At 41.7% G+C, this 21,763-nt stretch overlaps 1 protein-coding gene across 4 annotated transcripts in view; it reads left to right on the top strand.

Annotated features, from left to right (window-relative positions):
• The window catches only part of HTR2C (5-hydroxytryptamine receptor 2C), a 216,437-nt gene that overhangs the window by 72,884 nt on the left and 121,790 nt on the right, over window positions 1-21,763 (top strand). Inside the window, exon 1 of one of the 4 annotated variants that reach the window (XM_039717619.1) lies at window positions 7,955-8,300. The exons of the other annotated variants lie outside the window; for them this stretch is intronic. The gene's annotated coding sequence lies outside the window, so the exon portion shown is untranslated. Of the gene's footprint in view, window positions 1-7,954; window positions 8,301-21,763 lie in introns of those variants that run through there. 4 annotated transcript variants of the gene reach the window in all.

The raw sequence follows: 21,763 nt of genomic DNA on the forward strand, positions 1-21,763 counted from the left end.
CTGTTGCCAGCATGCTTTAAAGGATAAGGAGCAATGCTGCTCATTAATTAGTAAAACTTGAGCTGACTTCAAGTGGTGCTTGGAAACATTAACTATCAAGAGTTTGGATTCATGCCCTTGAAGAAAAACAAGTTCTGCGTTAATTTTCCAGTTTTCATTAATAATTCTCCTTCTCCTGAAATAATGGTTCAGCTCAGGAGCTGTGAGCAGCTTTGGGCAGATGGAGCACTCTGGAGGTCAGTGCTGTAACCCAGGAGTCTTTTGGGGACACATGACCAGCTCTGGGGAGGTGCTGGTCTGGCATGGCCAGCAGGTTTGGAAAACCCTGGGGAGCCCCTGTCACTGTCGTGGCTGCACTGGCAGAGGAACAAAGGACCAGCTCTTGATGAATTTCTAAACACTCTACTCCAGCATCTGCCTCACAGTGGCCACCACCAGCTGTGATGGCAGCACCCTTCATCATCCTTCTCCCCACATCTCCTCTTTCACCACAGTGGAAGCTCAGCCTTCTCCTGGCTTTCTGAACCCTCACTAACACCTTTTTAGGGCTGCTGGGGCTTTGGCTCTCAGCTCAGTGTTGAGGTGTGGATCTGAGATAGCACTTTGGACCTGTCTGCAGTCTGGACCCCTCTCCAGCTGCCCTGAGTACAATCACTCCCGGCCATTTGGAGTCTGAACACAGGACCCTGGCAATGTGCCCCATCTCTGGTTTTGGGCTGGGAAGTCTCTGGGCACATAACGGTATGTATGGGCATGTGGTGACAGGTAGAGGGCTGGAAAGCTTCCAGGATTTCCCTTATTTTATTGGAAAACTTGTCAGTGTCCCTGTACCACTGCTGAAGCTGTCCAGAGAAAGAAATTGTGTCAGTGCCAAATGCTGTTGTCAGTCTGATCCTGTGTCATTGATGAACAGGTCTGAGAGCAACCAAATGGTTAATCTGCCCTGTAGATAGATATGCTTTTAGATATAGTAAGACCTGCCTCTTTTATAAAATTAGAACATGAATGTGCACAGGAATTACATAACTGAGAAATGAATACTGTATATGGGAACATGGTGGTTTAATATATATTGGAGGCTTTGATTGTTCTCCTTTCTGTCCTTTTGGTAGTTTATGGAAACGTATGAAAAGTTTTCATACAACCTTTGAAATTAGCTTGAAACCTATGCAGTTGATCATCATTTTCTGTTCCCTGAGCCAGCAGCGTTTAAGAATTCATAATTCAAAAATTGTATTTCAAAAATTGTCAGTGGTTTCACTATATGAAATTTTAAATATTCTGAATCTACTTCTGGCATTCACTGGTTGTATTTGTTCATTCAAATGTAATGGATATTCAATAGCACCTATTATCAGCTTGATACAGAAAATATACTTGGGTAATTACATATGCCTACACTTGATATAAATTTAAATCTTTTTCTGCCAAGAGGTCTGGTGAAAAACAACACATTTTATGAAGATTCAGTTCAGAATTTTTGAATTCATGAAAGAGAGGTTTGTGGGCGAAAGAAGGATCCACCTCCCTTGGTGCACAAAGCAGGGTGTCAGTTCTCTACTTCTAGCAATCCTTTCTGTGCTCTTTGAATCATCTTCTGTGTTTTACTGGCTTGCAGAGATTGCACCCCCTGTGCATCAGAAGCATCAGAGTGTTTTTCAGAAGTGGACAAAGAAATGAATGATATTGATAGCAATGTGCTCTTTACTGTATTTTTAATTTAAAGAGTATATATTTCACCTGCTTAACAGATCCAATATAAAAAGCTGGATCCTATTTCCTGCAGGTTGGGGCTTGGGACTTGGGCACTCTGAGGGACCGCTGCTCCCTGGCGTAAAAGCTGTGCTGAGTGTGTCTCTGCACAGAGCTGGTTCTCTCTCAGTGCTGACCAGGCAGGTGACTGTAAGGAGCAGAAGATGCTGAAAAAACCCCTCTGTTTGGGTTTTCTGTTTTCTGCTCCCCCAGGCTCTGAGCCAGGAAGGAGCACGGTTCACTGAGCTGGTGAAGGATGCCAGGGAGGGGAGCAGTTTTGCTGAGCTCACACTGTGCTTGAGACTGCCTGAAACTCCAGTGAACTTTATTTTCACAATGGCCAAGCAGTTCCTTTAGGTCAAGGATAAGAAACTGTGTTTGGTGTGAAGGGAAGAATTTTATTTATCATTCTATGAATTAATACCTGGAAAGAAGAATTGCATTTTGGAAACTGACTGCATTCATAGGAACCGCTATAATATATCTTATGCTGCCATAGCAACATAGGAGTGCACTGAGTTAGCAATGTCCCAGTTATTAGAAAACCTGAATTAAGCCAAATATTGAACAACTGGTGTTTGCATAACACCCAAGGTTCTGCCTTCTCTCACGAGGTTTTGACCTTGTTTCAGGTAAAGGGAATCAAATCCTTGGTTCTCAAGAATCAGACTTGCCTGAGAGAAACAGTTTATTTTATGCTGAAGAGTATGAGAATAGCTGTGCTGTGGTACTGTATGGCAAGTCAGATTTGTGAACATATATTTAGGCTGCTGACTGTGCTCAAAGCTGTCTTGAAGAATATTTTAAAAGGTTGTGAAGAATGGCAAGAAAAACTAAATTCTCTACCTCACATTCCCTTTTTGTGAAACAAAGATGCTTATGTTTATTTATTTCTGTATAATGGAACGTGAAACAAAATTTTTTGTGAAAAAGGAGTTTTCTGAAAGGTGAGAAAATAGCAAGAATGTAATATTAGCAAAGACTCTAATGAATTATTTGGTTTCCACCTAATATTTGAGGAGAGTACTGAGACAGGTTTAGAAAATATTGTGCATAATGGAACGTGAAATAAAAATTTTTGTGAAAAAGGAAAAATTTTTGAAAAATTTGTGAAAATTTTTTCTGAAAGGTGAGAAAATAGCAAGAATGTAATATTAGCAAAGACTCTAATGAATTATTTGGTTTCCACCTAATATTTGAGGAGAGTACTGAGACAGGTTTAGAAAATATTGTGAGGTCAAGACTTCTGTATTGCTTTCTGTATGAAATAACTCTCCACTAGGATAAAAAAGAAGAACACTTTCTGTGGCATGTAAATGGGAAGAAATTTCTGGAAAATATTTATTGGGACAATTTCATTTGGAAAACACCCTTCATTACCTTAATGCCAGGAAGAATAATTCTGTGAGCTCTCAGTGCATGTGGAAAAACCTCATTTTTCTTGTGTTGTCAGCGGCAACACAAAATCATGTGGAAGAAGGAAATGTGTTGTGTTGTGATATTGCTTTATTTTTAATCTTTTCTTTGCTGATCTTTCTTATTTTAAACTTTATTAATGTATCTATTGTAGTTTGATCTTTTGTCAGAGATTGCTAATATGTCTCCAGACCATCTTTTCTGCTGTGATTTTATAAATACCTTGTTGCAATATCCATAAAAAACATCTGTGGGCTTTAATAAAATTTTATTTGTTATGAACTTATTTGCCTGAAGTGCAGAGCTCTGAAGGTATACTTTTAGTGCTGTTTTTCAAAAGCTTTCAAAATACTCATGGTTGAGGGGATGAGGAAATTTTTTCTTCCTATTTTGCAGTACTCCTTGCAGTTGTCAATAATGTTTTTTAAGAAATCCAGGTAATAGTACAAGTGCTGAAAAAAAAGTGCAAGTGCAGCTGTTTCTGAAAGTTCTGCTTTATCACTGATAAATCTGTTGGCTTCCAGTAACACCGCAGTGCCATTAGACTGAAATATTGGTAATTGCAATTAAACTTAGATTATTTCCCGTACGCTTTCTTCTCACAGTGCCTTTTGATGTACTCCCTTTTTTAAACTCACTAGCTCTGAACCAGCTTCTTCCTTTCTCCAATTTACTCTTGGGCATTCCAGCTGGCTGCATCACCTCTTTTTCCAGCAGAGAACTTTTCCCAGCGCTGCTGCAGGGCTTGGGCCACCAGAGGCTGATTTTCCTCTCTGGAGCAACTTTGTGACCTCTCCAGTGTGGCTCTATCGTGTCCTCATTGTACATGCTGTGTGTATCTGTCACATACACAGCGCATGCAATGTGGACATAATGGAGCTCAATGGCCACCTGAGAACAGAGAACCTGCAAGAGATGTTGTGGGCCTGCTTATGTTTTGGATTTTTAATTTTTTTATGTTGTTGTCTGTCACCATGATATATTCTGAAAAATTCTCTTTGCCCAGGATTCTTCTCCTGGGAAGCTGAGAAGCCTCAGAGGAAAAGAAAAACAATATTATCTGATTTTTCTTCTCCTGTTTTGCTGCCTTGGAATGTGTCAGGTGCATGTGTGATTGGTTCCATGTGAATTGCTTTTTCTTGATGACCAATCACAGCCAGCTGTGTCAGACTCTCTGAGAGTCATGGGGTTTTATTGTTCATTCTTTTCTAACTTTCTGATGTATCCTTTTCTCTATTCTTTAGTATTGTTTTAGTATAGCATTTTATTTTAATATCATATCATATCATATCATCATATAATAAATCAGTCTTCTAAGAATATGGAGTCAGATTCATCTCTTCCCTTGTCCTGGGACCCTCCAAAACACAACAGTTTTTAAAGCTTCCTTGGTGTGCATGTATGCTGTTCTTGTCCAAAATTTGTGTTGCAGATGCAGGAAAATAAGGCATTAGATCTTACAGGGTCATTGCAGTTTTCCAGATCTCCACAAAAGAATTTTTTTGCAGGACTTAAATAATAGCAGGAATCTAATTTTGGCTCCTAACAGCAAGGTGATTCACTTTGGGTACATGTATTCTATTAGTGTTATTTTATGGTGTTTAATTTTTTTGCACATTTTGTGCTTTCTACTATCACTGAGAATTTGGGAAAAATAAACCCGTGTTTCTCATGTAACAGGAAAACATTGTGTAAATCATGTATCAATATTTAAGTTTGGGGTTTGTTGTTATTGTTGTTTCTTGTATTGTTTTTATTTTTGTTTGGTCAGTTTATTTTAAAAACCAAAAGAGCAAAGCAAAACCAAACCTTCTCGTTTGTTTTAAATAAAAAAGCCCCAAACCCTATAATTTGTATCCTAGCTTTTTACAATGTTATTCCATAAGAAGTTTTTAAATGTTCTTTTTTTCAGGCAGCTGTACTCATTTATCTACAGTAGCAAACAAAGAACCTTGATCCATGTTTTCTCTGCCATGAATTAACACTTTTAAATGATGGCTTTTTTTTCACTAGGTGATTTTGACAAACTGAACATTTGTGTGAATAGCAGTTACCCCAGTAAGTGCTAAAATACACGGAATTAGATATTTAAAAGCAAAATTTATTTCAGGAGCAAAATATTGCACCTGAGGTGACTTGTGGAGGCTGCAAAAATGAAAGTCCATTCTCAGCTGGATAAAGCCTGAATCTGTAGTGGCCCAAGATCTGCTTTCTGGAGCTGAAACCCTGCTCAAGAACAGGAATTTTGCTCTTTATTCTGTGCTGAAATTTAAAAAGGAGGGATGTGTGGTGGCATGGGACACATTTTCAATCAGTGAGGACGTGCCAACAAACAACTCTCTCGGGGGAGCTGCACTGTGGGAGTATCATCTCAGCATCCTCATCTCACTGCCTGTCCCGAGCCTACATGAATGCAAATAAAGACCTGACATGAGATGATGAAAATTAATTTCTGATGCTTAAAGAAAACAGGGTACCCAGTGCTGAGAGTGCCAGGACAGCAGTGCTTGGCTTCCAGGTGTTTTCCCAAGAGGAGCTGGGTGTGACCCCTCAAAGCTCAGTCCTGCTGGCTGTGGCTGGTGGGAGCTGATGGAGCTCCTCTGACCTCGCTCTGTGTCCCACTGTACTGAAGGACTCCTTGAGGGCTGGGACTCTCCTCTGCCAGGGTAGTTTTGCTCTCACTGGATTATTTTTTATTCCTCCCTATAAATCAGTATTTTCATTAATCCAATTGCTCGAAAAGGATTATAGCCTCAGAATAAAATCCAGTCGTAATTAAAAATGTAAAAGCTGCTTATGTTTTTAGGGCAAAGTTATAAGAGGAAGGTATCCACCTACCAATATTAATACCCCAATCTCAGCTGGGAGGCTGTTATCATGATGAAAGTGCCTGATAATGGCCCAGTTACTGAATATTTTATTGCAGATAACTTCTGCTTGCGTTTGCCTCTCTTCTATGTGCGCCATAAGCTATCCACAACAGCCTGCCTCTCATATGCTTTGTGGACATCCTGTTTTTTTCACATTTCAGGAAAATTCTTATTTTTAAGAGCTAATCTAGCAATACTGTAAAAGCCAGAAGAGTTTGTGACAGACTGTTCAGGGCACAAGGGCTGTGGGAATCACCTCTGTAAGAGGATTGAGGCATATTCCAGTCTTCAACATCTGCATCTTAAGCCATCTTTTCACAATGAATACTCCCTTATCAACTATCCTCTCTGCGTTTGTAGTTTCCATCAAACCCTGTCTGGATAAAGAAAAATGGCAAACTGGAACAGCTCTCAGCCATCCCATTATTCATGCCATGTGCCCAGCTTTCAGGCATGCAATTGTCTGTGTACTCAGTTTGCAAGCCTGCTTTTTCACTCTTTGAGTAGAGCACTTTTTAATTACCTCTTTATAATTAAATCAATTGAGGGGCTAGAGTCACCTCTTATTGTTTTTAATCCAAAGATTGAAACTTTCTTTGACCTTTGATTTCTTCAAAAGGGAGGCATTTCATTTTGTCTCTGGTATTTTGACTGAAATGAGTTTTCTGTGAAGGAAAGGATGCTGAAATACTTATTCCCTGATGGAAGATTTAGATGAAAAATTGTGGACCCACATGACTCTCAAACTGCATTATTCAGAATCTCCTCCACCTAGGCTTTGCTCAACTTTGCAGACTCAAACATCCTTCACCTGACAGTCTGTGGCATTTGGTCCTCTGATGGTAAATGAGCTTTGCATCTGAAGCAGTGAATGAAATAATTTAGAGCATCAGTGCTAAACTGCAAAAGGGATGGAAACAAATTACCTCCCAAATATCCATTTACTACAGCGAGTTTTCAATGAAGAAAGCTCTTTCTGATGTTCCTTTCTGGTTTAGGTATGGTTTTTTGATGGTTTTTCTTTTTTTTCCTTCCTTGATTTGCTTTCCCTGTTCCTTTTCACAGAGATATTTTGATCTTTCCTTTCACTAATGGCGTATTTATGATCTTTGTTCTCCTGCAAGTGGCCCCATGTAGCTTGTGCTTGACTTTTCTGGGGTGTCAGAAGCAATGCTGACTTTCTTCTCTGTCTGATTTAGGGCAGCTTTCTGTCCTCTATCCAGTGTTGCTGGTGTCCCAGGCAGTTGCTGAGGTGCTGATTTGTGTTTCCCTTGGCTCATTTTCCCCTTGCTCTGTGCTGGGGTTTGGCTGCTCGTGTTCAGCCTGGCAGTCATGGTTATATTCTGGGGTGCCTGATGGCAGCACCAGCTGCTAGTCCAAGTTATTTCAAAATGTTTATTTACATAAAATAAATTTAGTCTCTAGGTTGCGCTGAGGAATTCTCTGTATCTCTAGTCTGTTCTAGCAAGAAAGATGCTGTGCCAGAAAAAGAGATTTCATAAGAGGCAGCATTAAAGGACTACATGTTTTTACTGCTGTGCACAGCTGAGGAATTCCAAATTTAGTATTGTCTGCATGTGGTGGAAAAATACAAACTTGGGGAAAAAAGGGCTAAAAAAAGAGAAATGCAAAGATTCAGCAGAGTGTTCCTTCATGTGTTTCCACTGTAGAAGTCTTGAACCTCAGTGAAGTGCTGATTTTTTCCGCTGCTAACACACTTGCAGCTCTGCTGGGTACAGTATGAAATTTGTTTCTTGCTGTCAACAGCCTTGCTCAACTCTTGTTTTTGGGAGCAGGAGCCTTTCACATGTGCAGGGCTGGTGGAAGGGAATGAATGATGGGGACTGAAGCCTGAAATACAGAGAGAACTTGAAACTTTGCCTGTTGCCCCAAATAACCACTAAAGAACAGCTCTGCAAACCTCTACCTTCCACATGTTCTGCTCCCCTTCCCTAAAGCTGGATGTGGAGCAGGAACCTGAACTACCAAGCCCTTTTATCTGCATAAATCCCTTCTGCCAGGCAGTGAGAGGTGCTGCCCTGTGCCCTGGCTCCCAGGCAGCAGCAGGGTCTCACTTTCTGCCTGTGCCCTGGCTGCTCTGCTGCTGCCTCTGCAGAGAGGGGGCTGCTTAAACCTGCCCAGGTTTGCTGTGCCCAGTGGTTTGTGAGTGTGTCCTGCTGCCGGGAGTCCTTCATTCTGCACCCCTCTAATTGTTTTCTCCTGCTGGGGACCAGCTGGATCGGGAGCGCTGAGCAGAGGAAGGTGGGTGTGTGTAAGGAGGGTTTGGTGTGGGTGTGCTGCTGGTTCCTGCCCTGTTGGTGTTTGAGAAAACTGTGGTGGAGTGGTGTGGTGGGAGGAGGGGATGCCTTTCACATTTATAATGCCGGACCTCTTCTTTTGACAAAGCCAAGCTCTGGAGTAGATATGGAACCATAGAAGCATTTAGGGTGGAAAACTGCCTTAAGATCATCAAGTCCACTAAACCTTCACTCTGCACCACTTCCTGAGCAGTAGCTCCCCTCAGGTGCTGCAAAGCCATGCTCTGCTGCTGAGTCCTGTCTGCAGCAAAAGGAACATCTGCAGGTCCAGGCTGTGCCCAGGGGAATGGCCCTGGATTTAGTTCTACCTCCTTGCACTGCAGGCTGGGAGGGTTGAAGCTGCCTTGCAGCTGAAGGGTGCAAAGAAATGAGCTGTGTCTGGGCAGCTGCTGAGGCTGACCTTGTCTAGAAATTCTCATCTCCCCAGGAGTGACTCTGGGCAATGTGGTCTCACCCCAAAGCAGTCCTCGCTGGCACCTTTCCTTTAGGAAAAGGAAATTTAGGATTAGGAGAGACTGGGGCTTCTTGTGAAGGCTGAGGGACAGGGTCCAGGGAGAAGGTGGCTTCCAGGGCACATTCCTGCAGCTCTACATTTGTTTCATTCTTGTTGATTAATTGTTTTCTGATAGTTTGTTGTTATTTTCTGTATTTTTCTTACAGTCAATTTTTCCCCTTTCTCCATAATTTCCTTCTTACTCTTATTGGATTATGCTTTGCATGAGAAATGTTGTGTTAGAACTACAAGATATTTTTGTTTTGAGCTTTCTCCTATCCGTCAATTAGAAAAGCTGTAGGGCTTTTTAATTACTCTGTCAATGAGGAACAAAGTTTCTTTTGTATTTTTTTGTCATGCTTCCTTGAACAACTTTAAAATTGTAATAGTCTAACTTTCACTGTGGGCTTTTTTGTATTATGCTGATAATGTGGATTTGAAGTTGCATAGGTATATCCCCAAAGGCTGTGCACAAATGAATTCACTGCTATTGATGAGCATTCAAACTGACAAAAACACTGACACTGAGATTTACGTGTTGAAAAAGGACAGAACACAAATAATTTAAATATTTTTCTCATGTTTGAGTAAATTTGTGGTGTCTGATTGAGCTGGTTAGCAAAATAAAGACAGATGGCAATGAATTCATTCCAACACGTTTTCATTACAGTACAGCTATTCCGACTTCTCACAGCCCCTGTGAAAATTATTTTCTTGTTTAAATTTCCCTTGCTGCTGCTGTCCACACCCTGTCCAGGGAATTCAGAGGTAGGGTAATAGAATATGCATGGAGAATGATTTTTGTTTGCAAAATAAAAATTAAAATAATGGGATGAGGAGCTGCCTTTAACCAGATATTCAGTGGTACAGTAAGAATTTTACTCCTTCACCTTTAAATTTCATATCAAAACTTTAACAGGACTAGAACAGAGTTTATCATAATTGAATTTTAGTCAGGCACTTTTCAAATTTGAAAGATGACACAGTAATTTTCAGTCCTGTCTTCATTAGGAGAGTGAGAACATTGCTGCTAACACAAGAAATGAGCAGCAAGAGCAGGCACTGGCCCTGGTCTGCCTGTGCATCCCCCAGCCCACCTGTTGTCTGGGCACTGTCAGGGTGATGGGGCCATTGTTTCTGTGTGTGGGAATGCTCAGAAAATACATCCTGATGGAAAGTTTAAACAGTTTATAGGCTCCAGCAGAAAAATGAGAGGGGAGAAAATGCCCTGCAAGGGCTGTAACCACCTGTAATTGATGCTTTGTCCAACTCTGGTATTCCTGAAGCTTCTGTCTTAAACAACTAAAACAAATAAACAAATATAATCTTTAATGTTTTAATCTTAATGCAATAGTTGCTTTATCTAGTAATTTCATTTATGTCTTTAAAGGAATACTTTAATTTTCAAGGGTTGCACTAAGCAGTCAGCATCTTGCCTCATTCCTTTGAAATATTTCAAAAGTGCCATTGTCTTGGTACTTTCCATATGCAGAAGATACTGAAATCAAAGTATATTGCTGGAAACATAGCGCTCAAGGTCTGTGTGAAAAAGTGTTCAAAAAACCACAAGAGTAAAGCAGTATTCACTGTAGTATAAATTGTTGGGGGGGCTTTGAAACATCTGCACAGTATTTGCAGAACTGCTCAATTGGTTTAGTCCTTTAGTGTCAGATTTGCTACAGAATTTATAGATGAGGAAACATGTGTCTTGAATATAGATTATTCTTGTTTTCCTTTGCTGTTGAGCACCCCAACAGTGACTAGAGTGTGGATGTGCTCTGTCATCCCTCCCAAGCCACTTCTCTGTTTGCCCCCCTGCCTGTTGTGGGTGTGTGAATGGGCAGAGTGAGGAGGGGACAGGTTCAGCTCAGCACTCCTCACCTTTCCCTCCCTCCTGTGCTCCTGGGAATGCTGTCCTGTCTGCTGCTGACAGGAGCTGCCGGCCCCTGCCAGGGAAGAATGCCCACAGGGTATAGGAATGCTGTCCTAGTAGGGCTGCTCACGAGCAGGGGTTGTGCCCTGTGCCCATCATAAAGCCTTGGAGCTGGGAGTGAGGAGGTGTTAAAGGAGAAGGATTTTATCTGTCTGTGCTAGCAGCCTCCTGAAGCTCAGGGAGGATGAAATCCTGGCAGCCAGGGTCGGTTTTGCCTCTCTTCTGTTACTGCTTGTTCCTCCCCTGGCAGAGCTCTGGGAGTGCCTGGGATTTCTGCAGAAGCTGCCCTGAACCAGGTCTGGCCTGGCCTGCCACAGTCACAGCCTGTCCTGAGCCAAAGCAGAGCTCAGACTGCTCTTGGGTGAAGCTGGCTGTGGGATTCTGGTCATAAGGTTCCAGCTGAGGCAGCTGCAAAATCTAACATTTTCTGACTCTGAATTGACACCGTGTCCATTAATGGAAATGTTTTCCCCATAGATGTAATAGACCAAACAAAAAGAAAGGCATAAATAGTGACGTTAAATACTGCCTGCTAAAAATGTAGTGTGTTCTGTGCTGGAGGTGGTGAGAGGACCAGAAGTACTTTGATAGAAGGAAAGAGGTGGAAATTTGAGGGAGGAAAAAAAAGCAGGGGCTTGTGCATATGCATCATTCTGTGGAGAAGAGGGTAGGAGGGAATATATTGACATCTGTAGATACAAGCTCGGATTACAAAGAGCCAAGAGAATCATGCTTAGGCTCCAGCAGGTATTTTGGGAGAGAGGAACAAAGTAGTAGAAGTTCAGGGTGAGTCCATCCAGCAGCCCTGTCCTAGGAATAGTGTGGGAAAAGCCCCTGGAGACCTCCTTGGAGATGAGGACAGCCAGAAGTTCCAGCCCCACTTCTGTCTCCCTTTGCTAATCTGGAAATCAACCTGGCTCTCCAAATGAAACCATCAGGGTGGCCATGAATTAGAAACCACCAATAAACCCTAATCTAAGGGAATGCCAGCCCTTGCAGAGCTGGTGAGATTGTCACCTCTAAATGTATTTTAGAGGGAAGAGCTGTTTTTGTGGGAATATGAGGATCTTCCCAGGCGCTGTTGCTGCCCTGAAGGCTCTGTTGCAGGGCTGATTTGTTGGCTGTGTATAGGGTCTGTCCTGAGGGCAGTTTGTCCAGCTGTGTGGCTGCAAGCAGCTCCTGACCAGACATCCCTCCTCACCTTCGTACCAAGCACTGCCAGCTCAGTGTGCAGCTGTGCCCAGTGCTGTGTGTGCCATGGGACAGCAGCATGGTGATGGCAGGCTGGAAATGTGCTCCCTGCTTCTCTGGAGAGCACTGCTGTGGCTCAGGAGTGCCAACACTTTCAACACTGACAAACCTAAAGACCTGCCTTTCATTACAAGTCTAGCCTATGGAAGCAGTGAGTTTTTTATTTTTATTCTTTTTTTTTTTTTTTGATTGCTACCTAAATACCATGCAGTTGAGAGGAGCGTGCTGTATCCTTCGTGTCTGTCACATATTTGGTATTTTCTGTAGAGCTGCAGCACGTTCAGCATGTGGTGTAGGCTCATTCAGTCCCATCTCTGCTACAGTGAAATGCTATCGTTCCCTATTTCTCTCTCTTTTCTCACCTTCCTGTGTTCCTGACTTGCTTTCCATTCCAGATACCCATTCTTAAGAACTTTTCTGAAAAGGCTTTCACAGAAGCATGTGCCTTGCATTTTGGTTGGAATTTATTTAGCTCATCACAGCCTGACTTGTTCATGGGAAGAGATGGTGTTGCCAGGTCCTAGCACTGACAACATGAGAGAACATTTTCACAGGGCAGAGACAGAAGTATGTCTATGGCAAATAAAGCCTACATTAGACTTGTTCATGTCCTGAACAGGGTAGCAGAGTCACATTTCACCATGTGAAGATAACCAAGCCACGTGCTCAGGCAATAGCACCAACCCAGGGGATGAAGCAGCTCCTGCTGCACTCTGTCACTACCATGCTGCTGTTACCTGACATTTGCCCTCTTAAAGCTCATCTGGGGCTGCCAAAATGTGTCACACTCATGATTCTCTTGCTGCAGGTGGTTCTGATTCCTGTGTCTCTTTGTTAATTGTCATTTTTGTAAATGGAGTGAAGGCTCTCGAGTCATTTAAGCTTGACCTTTGAAATGTCAATGCTAATTTATTCTCCCACCATCACTGATTGTGGAAAGACTTGGCCATGTGTTCTTTTAACCCACTTATTATGTAAGTTCACAGATCATGACATTTCTAGCTTTATTTGAATACCATCTGCTTTTAGGGCGGTTTAGTGTTAATGTAAAGCTCCAGAACTGGTATTGCCCTGGTTCGTGTGACTCTGTTGTGATATTGAGTTAGTCCAAAAAATCTTCTTACTGTTTCCTCTGGGGAGAAACATCAGGTATTTCAAAGTAGCTCATCTGTGCTGCATTATTCCCCTCACAAAGGCTATGTGTGTTAGCTCAGCAGAGTGCCTGAGTGTTTACTTGGAACGTGTGAAAGGTTCCAGAGAAGCACGACCTTGCTGTGGGCAGATTTCTCAGTGGAAGTGCTTTCACATTGAGCAGCAAAGAAAGACAAGAACTTTGTCTGAGGGCCAAATGTGTGATTCATACCATTAAGGTGAAGCTGGGTGCTTCATATCATCATCTCATGTCTGAGAATGAGCTTATGCTTCTGCTCTAGACACATGATTTAGTTTTTTTTCCTGGCCTCTTCTTTGGCCTGCTGGCCAAAGGGTTGATGTGTGTGCACACAGAAGAAGCCCCAGAACTGTTGTGTCACCCTTGGGTGGCTGTGGCCTTTGAGGATGGTAAGAACTAGAGCCAGAATTTGTGCCTGAGAAGGTTTGCTTTTGGCTTCATTTTTTCCTCTCCCTATCTTTCTATTTTGGATTGTTTGAGGGGGTGGGCTGGAGCACGAGGGGAATTGGGAAATGTCTGATTAGAAGTGTGATTTCAGAATATTATATGTGATAAAAGTAAAAGCTGGGGGATACAAATGTAAAGGGTGCAAAAGTATATCCCACTGAGCTGCTTGTATAGGAGAGAGCCTGTAAATGGTTGTGCTCAAGATCTTGGGTCTTAAGCCACTTTTGAAGACATGGAATCTTCTTGTTACCTTAAGAAAGCAAAGCAAATATTCTTTTTACTACCCAATTATTGGAGCTGTTTGAAGCTGTACAAAATTTGCCATCACAGTCATGTTTTCAATGAAATTTCACATTTTCATAGGTGGATGTCTCTGAGAAATTTTATTTTTCTTCATATTAATGCAATTCTGAAGTGGAACAGACAAAAGAGTATTTTTGTAGAAATGCTTTCAAAAATACTGCTCGGTGTCTGGACCAGATCTATGTAACAGTTGCTAGGAGCAAAAAATGAGTGTGGCACTTCAGAATATGACTTGATGTGTGGGAACTAATTTTTATTTAGCAAAAATAAGATCACGTGGAGGCATAGATATTTTCTTTGCTTTTTTCCCCCCAGTTCACCTTGCCAACTTGGGCTGAAATTAGAACCATGTAAGTCGCTAAATAGCTTCAAGAAACCCTGTTTTTTAATAGCTCTGACTTAGCAACCTAGAATTAAAGTTCATGGGTATCAGATGGCATGTAAATTATTGAGGATACTTTTTTTTTTTCTTCATCAAAACTAAACTTCCAGTATTCAGGGCAGCCTGTTGCTCCCACTTGAGTGTGTTATTTTTGCTGGCTGGTGCTTGACTGGGCTATCAGCCTTTTCAGCAGTTTGCGTTCCTGTTTTCCCTGTGGGGTAACCACTTACCTTTGCCCCAAAGTGTGTTCATTGACTGCTCTGAATTCCGAGATTAAAATTACAGAACGTGCAAACTGTTTATTCTTTATGACCAGATGTGGTATTGAGCACTCACACTTTCCTTGTGCATGTCACAACACGTAATTTTTTTATTATGGATTGTTTAATTAACCATGGTAATTGTTTCCCTGAGTTGTAAGAGATATTGTGTTTCAAATTCTTCTGGAGATGTTGCTTGCTTGGAGAATCATATTTTTTGATGGGGATTTGTAATGAGTGTGACTGCATGGGGGAGGCCCTGCTTTCCCCTTGCTTCAGTGAGGTTTTTTGCTTCCTGCCATGATGTTCCAGGCTCGCTGGGCACATCAGCACTGAGGAGTAACGTGGTAGCAAGGTCATTGGGTCTGCCCTCTCTGCAGGTAGGGGCTGCACATCCATGTGGCAGCAAAGGTGCAAAGGTTGTTGTTGTCTTAAAACCCACAGATCCACCTGAGAATGGTGACAAAGGAATTATGTCTTCTCCCTCCAATAGGGTGGCAGGAACTGGAGCTCAGCTGGAGCACTTCTGCACCAGTGCACGCAGCATGGGCAACAAACAGGAGGGTGTGAGAGCCACAGTGGAGCAGCCAAATGTGGAACGCTGCATAAAAAAGAGAGTTTATGACTTTTGGAGGAAGAGGTGTGCAAATCAGGGGACTGCAAGGATGTCATGAGTTCATGCAGGGAAAAAATTAGAAGGGTCAAACCCCAACTAGAACCAAATCTGGCGCTATTGCTGTAAAAAAAAAATTTAAAATATTCCTGTAATCATGTCAGTGACAAAAGGAGGGCTATGGACAATCTCCACTTTTACTGGAGGCAAGAGGAAAAGTGACAAAGGATGAGGAAGAGGCTGAGGTGCTTCATGCCCTCTTTGCCTCAGTCTTTAATGGTTCTGTGGGTGCCCAGCCCCTGAGTGGGAAGAGAGAGGGGGGAGCAGAATGAGCCCCCATGGCCTGAGGGATCAGTGACCTCCTGCACCACTCAGACGTGCACGAGAGTCTGGGGCTGGGTGGGATCCACACTGGAAGTGCTCCTGGGCCACTGTCCATCCCTCCCCAGCAGTGCTGGCCAGCTGGGTAGGTGCCCTTGACTGGAAGCAAGCAGCTCTGATGCCAACCTACAGGGAGGGCTGGAAGGAGCATCTGGACAGCTACAAGCCCTTTGTAAGAGGGATTTTCTGTGAGATGGTGAAGATTTTCTGTGTGATCCCAGTTTTGTTTTTCCTTCAATAGTCATTTCTAGCTGCTGATCTTTGTTGTTTAGCTCCACTACTCTCTGCCTCAAGGGTTTGTATGAGTGGGCTTCTCACATCTGTGCACTAAACCTCAGAGCACCAGAGGTGATTTCCAGAGCTGCAGCAATGCAGTGGGATCCCAGAGAGGAAATTCTGCCCTTTAGGATTACACTGGGACTGTTTACCCCAGTCCACTACAGGGGTGAGTGCTGAGGGCTGCGTGTGTTGAACTATGCCCAAATTACAACTTCTGGCAGAGGATCCCCTCTAGCTGGCAGTGTTGCGAGTGCAGTAAGTTCATATTCCATCAGGATTTATTCTTCCCTCTGCACCAAGCAAACCAAGGGCCCACAGCCTCTTGTTGCTCTCAGGGCACCACCCTTCACTACTTTGTTCAGACTCTCCAGGAGCTCCAGGATCTGCATCATTAAAAAGGTGCTTCGCGAGCTAAAGATTGTTAGAAATAGAAATCTTCCTTTTAATGTATACACAGGGTTGAAGGATTAGATGTTACTTTTATAAATCAAAGATGAAAATTCAATTTTCAGAATTTTGAGATGGATGCAGTGAGCCTTTGTGCAGAAGTAAAGTGTTTGGATTCTCCTGAGTAAGATGAGAAGCCTGGCTAGGGCACCAGTGGGAACTGATAAAGTGATTCATCACTGCTTTAGTATTTATTTCCATAATGCTTTTTGTGTACAAGAGCTGAGTAGGTTCTGTTTGGCCCAAGTGGGGCATGGAAAAACCATGTTTTGTGCATTTCATTTTGCTGTATCACTGAACCCACTAAGAGCAAGAGTGAGGGCACAAAATGAGGTTTCAGGAGCGTGCTGCAGATGCAATGACAGCCTTTAAAATCCTTGTTCCCACAAGTCATTGTTTTTCCTCATGTTGGACTGTCTGGAGGTGTCTCCTGCTATGATGCCTCAATAAAATAAAGTAACTTGCTTCTGTGTATTTCAGGCATGTTCAAATATTGTGGGTTTGTATTGAAGTCCTTTATAAAGCTTTCAGTTCCACAGGGACTTACACTGGTGAGACCTGTATAAGCTCACAGCTTTTGTAGCTCTAATCTTGTTAGTTAAAAGGTGGCATGCTGATAGTTTCATTTCACAGTTGAATTTTTTTAATTATCTCTGAAGATGGATTTTGGCTTCTCAATTTTGGCCATGAGGTAGCATAACCTACAACACAGTATGGAGAAAGAAACCTCAAATTGAATGTGCTTCAGGTGGTTTTTTAGCTCTGAATCTATATTCGTCTACACAAGAAAGTTTTAACTGGACCCAAGGAAAAAAGAACAAATCAATAAATCCAATGAGTGTTTGCAATGTAGCACTAATATGAAATATGATTTATTAAGTCTGTAATCACAAAAATCTGTTATATACTGCTGCCACTGGGGGAATAAAATAGCTGAATAGTTAAACACCACTTGGTTTAAATATTTTGTGTTTTGGCTCCACTATAGGTAAAGGATGATATTGAAGTTGATATTGAACTAAAATATCCAAGCAAAAACTTTTGTGGATTCTTAAAATACACATTCATCCATCAATGTGTGTATTTTTTTTTTAATTTAAAATATGTGAGATATATTTTACCACCCATATATAAGCATGTGCTTATTGTGCAAGTATGAATCCAGTGTTCCCTTTCTATCTATCCCTGGAGAGGTCTATCCTCAAGGACAGACCTGATCTCCTGGATATTCAGGACTCCACTCACTTTATTTGAAGTACTCTTACCTTCAGCCAAGGTTAACCATTCAGAGGTTAACCCTCAGCAGGACTAAAAGGCTTTTAATTTGACTAATTAGTTTTGACATCTAAGAACTAGATCATCTTGCAACATTGGAAAATTTCTGTTCTCATTTGTGTCTTCCTTAGATAGAGAGAAAATGTTGTTATTTTTCAATCCTGTCTCCTTAGCCAGGTTGGTCATTCTCCAGAAATTCCTTCTTGACCTGGAATGACCCTGGAATTCAATGCTCCCCATGACTGAGAATGACTTCTTGTGTTTCTGGGCACAATAAATATGGTGTGTGAGTGTTCTGCCTGGGAATGATCTGTTGCCAGGCACATTAGGTTATCAGAAATCATAGAAGGGAGCATGCTTTTGGATGGCAAGCTGTGTAGGAATTTTCCACCATGTCTGTATGCTTTGAACCAAGTTTTCAAAAGGTTCAATGAATGGCTTTCCATGGCATATGTTAATTTAGAAGACCACAGATTTTCCAGAGTGTGCTGTGTGTTCCCTTTAGTGTTTAATGCCTGTGCACTGTATGCAATGTTTGGGGTTGAGTGTGGAGTTCATGTTGTTGAATAAATGAGGTGTTGAGAGCTCAGAAGAAGCTTCTATTTGCTTTTCCGGCTGATCTGAAATGCAGAATATGCAATCTTGAGCCTTTACATACATTTAGTCTGATTTTCAACTCCAGGACTGAAACCCTTGCAGCTCTCCAAGCTGCTTCCACCAATTTGCCAGCATTGGGCAGGTGCTCGATGCCTCAGCAGCCAAAGGCTGTGCCTGGGTGTTCCTGTGCAGATTTACCTCTGCCTCTCTGCACTCCGCTTCAGAAAGGGTACATTTAGTTAAAGTCCCAGCCCAGGGTTTCAAAAAACCTCACCTTTTCCCAGCCAAGGGTTTCAAAAAAAAGCCCTTTTTTTGGCTGAAACTGAATGAAGAAATGCTGTCATTGTTTTTCCTTCAGGATGTAAGGAAGTCTTATTCTAGGTGCTATATATATATATAGATATATATTTATTATATAATTTATATATATATAAAAGAGCTGTTCATGGAGGTGGTACATGGCATTCCAGAAAAGAGGGATCAGGCTGTGATGTCTGGAAATGGCTGGTACCCACGATTTATTATCAAACCATTTAATTCTGAATTTTATGCAATTTTTGAAGACACGGATCATATGGGTTAGGTTGAATGTGTGGGAGAGAGAACATTGTTGAACGCACAATGAGAGCAAGGCCATATTTCCAAACTGTTGGTGAGGATGGCTTTTTTTTTTTGTGTTGTTTTTGCCAAATTCTGGGACACTGCTGCTGGGTTTTAGGAATATCTTCACAGAACAGCAATGTGACTTTACAGAGATAAATGTTACTTTTAGATTTCCTTGGAAGAAAAGCTGAATAAAGAAATCTGAAGTGAAATAACAACTTGTTCTCTTTGCTGTTCTTCTGCCTGCTCTTTGTCATGTCTCTTCTTTTCTTCCCCTGACTTAATGTCCCACTTACGCAGTGTGCTGCAGGGGAAGTACTTGAGCAGCAAATGAACTGGGTAGGCAGAAGCTTGATTTTTCTAGATGTTTATTGCCTTACACCCTACTGGCACTTGACAGCTTGGACTCTCCAAACTCATGAAAGCCATGGCAGTTGCATTTTCATGTCTATTTTTACTGAAATGCTATTTTGCTCCTTATTGTTGGTGTCAAGCACGCTTAGGCAAAGTGGGCTGAGAACTGTGTCTGCTCTGGTTCACAGACTGCCAGGCTTGGTACAAGGAGTCAGTAAATAACAATTTCACCTATTAGTTAAACAAGCTTTTGAAGAATTGTGACTCTGCTCTGATTGGTGGGAAGATAATGGGCTGCATAAATAATACTGAGGAAAGGGTAATGATTTTAAGATGGCCAGTAATGAGGAGAAATGAAGTAAACATCAGCACTATGTAGTGCCTGTCATTTGGGATTATGATTAAAAGAGCAGTTTACTATTCAACAGAACTGAAATCCAAAACATTTTGTAGAAAATCTGGGGAAAATGGCTTTTTGGCAGTTCTTGTAAACGATGGAAGGTGAACCATGCACTCTGCTGTTCCTGATACCTGCTGACAGAGGTGTTTAGCTCTTGCCTGGCTTGTCACCACTTGGGAGATTTTGGTTTTAGTGTCTTCTTTCAAGGAGAGAACATAAAAATTCTTTCACATTTAGTTTGCACAAATCTGGTGGTTTCTGGAGTAGTTTGGAGGATCTGAACTTGCAGCTTGGCAACATTTGGATGCAGTTTTGTAATCTGTTAATCACCATTCTGACCAGGTCAACAATGAACATTTTTGAAGTATTTTTGAGTGACTGTCAATTATCCTAGATTATTTTAATATTTTTGTGTGTGTTTGCTCCTGCCTCGGTCTATCACTGAAAATAATTTGTTATCTTGTCATTCTAATATTCAGAAAGAAATGTTCTGTTCTGTCAGTTATCTTGGATGGTTTCTTGGCTCTGGTTTTAATTTATATATTGTTTAGAGTTGCAAGATATTTTCATCTTAGAATGTTTTCAGTTATCTCTGAAAACACGTGGCTTTTCCCATCTCCTGGAGAGTAATTTCAAAATGCACAGCACGTAAGAACTCCTGCACGTTGAACACTGTCTTGTAGGGTGTGTTTCCCACTGCAGTCACTTATAACTGGTTAAATGCAAGCCCTGGAGAATTCCTCCTGGGGATTGTTCTAAACATCATTGATATGTACAGAGTTAATGACTTATTTCTGCTTCTGAATATTAAAGAAAATACTGTCTTGTGACATACAGGACCTTGCTTTGACAACTGACATTGAAATGTATTCAATACAGAGTTCTTGTTTTTAATCCCAAGCTTACACTTTCTTAAATCTGTTTTTCTGTTACTCATCTTGTGGATCAGGGCAATTAAATGCAAAATCATATGTCTGAATTCTCTGGGAGGATTTCTGGACAACTGCTGTGGAGTCTGTGGGCATACCTGTAGCTAGCACTGGCTGTGGCCTCCTCTGGATTAATATCCAAAAAAATGCTTCAGCAGCTTGAGCTGTGTGGAAAAGAGGATGTTCTGTTCACTTGCAAGGTGATTTGAAGGGAGTTCCAATAACATCATCTCTTTTTCCACCCCCCCAATGGTGATATGTCCCTTGATCTAAAAGAGTGAACAAACAGTGCTGTATCAAAAGTGACAGATTATAGTAAATTAGATGACTCTCTAAATGCCAAGGAAAAAAAAAAATCAAAGGTATCTAGAGACCTTCCAAGTGCAGCCAAAAAAACTCCTTTGAGATTCAATCCATGAAAGGACAAGCTAATGAATTTAGGGCTTGTAATCCAAGATAAATAAATCAGAGCTGAGAGGGGGAAGGCTAGTAAAGCTCTGGGAGATGTAAGGGTAATAAAGGACTGACAAATAGGCATGACTGTGTGACATGATGAAGCAGCAGAAATGACAACTATAATAATGTGTCAGTGCTGAGTCCTGGAAGAATGAAGCAGAAACCACTGCTGTCTGTGATAGCAATGATCTGGAATAGCAATTTCATTCAACATTAGAAAAGCACTAGGGGAGATATGGGGGTTAAGAGCAGCTGTGATTACTCTGGGACAGAGGCATTTCTGGTGTTGGTAGGTGTGGGTGTGTGCACAGATAAAGGCAGAGCCAAGGGAAATACCTTCATCAGAGAGGACAAGTCAGGTTAGAGGAGGTAAAAACTATATGTCGAAAAAAAGTCAATAAAAAATGAGTTACTTACCAGAAGGCATTCTAACTTTTGGAAATCCTTTCAGAAAGGTGTAAGGGCAGGTGTTCCCTGCCTCAATACTGAGCTCTGGAAAACATGCTGCATGATAGGATACTCCATTTTGACTGTCATTTGGGAGAGGTATTGACTGGATGCTCTTGTGGGACTCTTCAGTCCCAGCCAGTGTATCACATAAAAGGCAAGGAAGGAACAAGTGTGATGAGTGCTGTGGCAATGTGATAGAATTTGCTGTTACCATAGATACCTGGGACTGTACATAAGCACTAAACTGCTGTGGCTTTGCTCTGTGTGAAAAGCTTCTGTGGCTTGGTTTTCTCCTCATGCAAACAGCTTGGAATATTTGGAAATTACTATGATAACTTCTTATCCATGTACACCTGTACAATCATCTCATGAAATTAACAATT

Source organism: Passer montanus, unplaced genomic scaffold, assembly GCF_014805655.1.
Source record: "Passer montanus isolate IOZ18808 unplaced genomic scaffold, ASM1480565v1 scaffold38, whole genome shotgun sequence".
Lineage (NCBI taxonomy): Eukaryota > Metazoa > Chordata > Aves > Passeriformes > Passeridae > Passer > Passer montanus.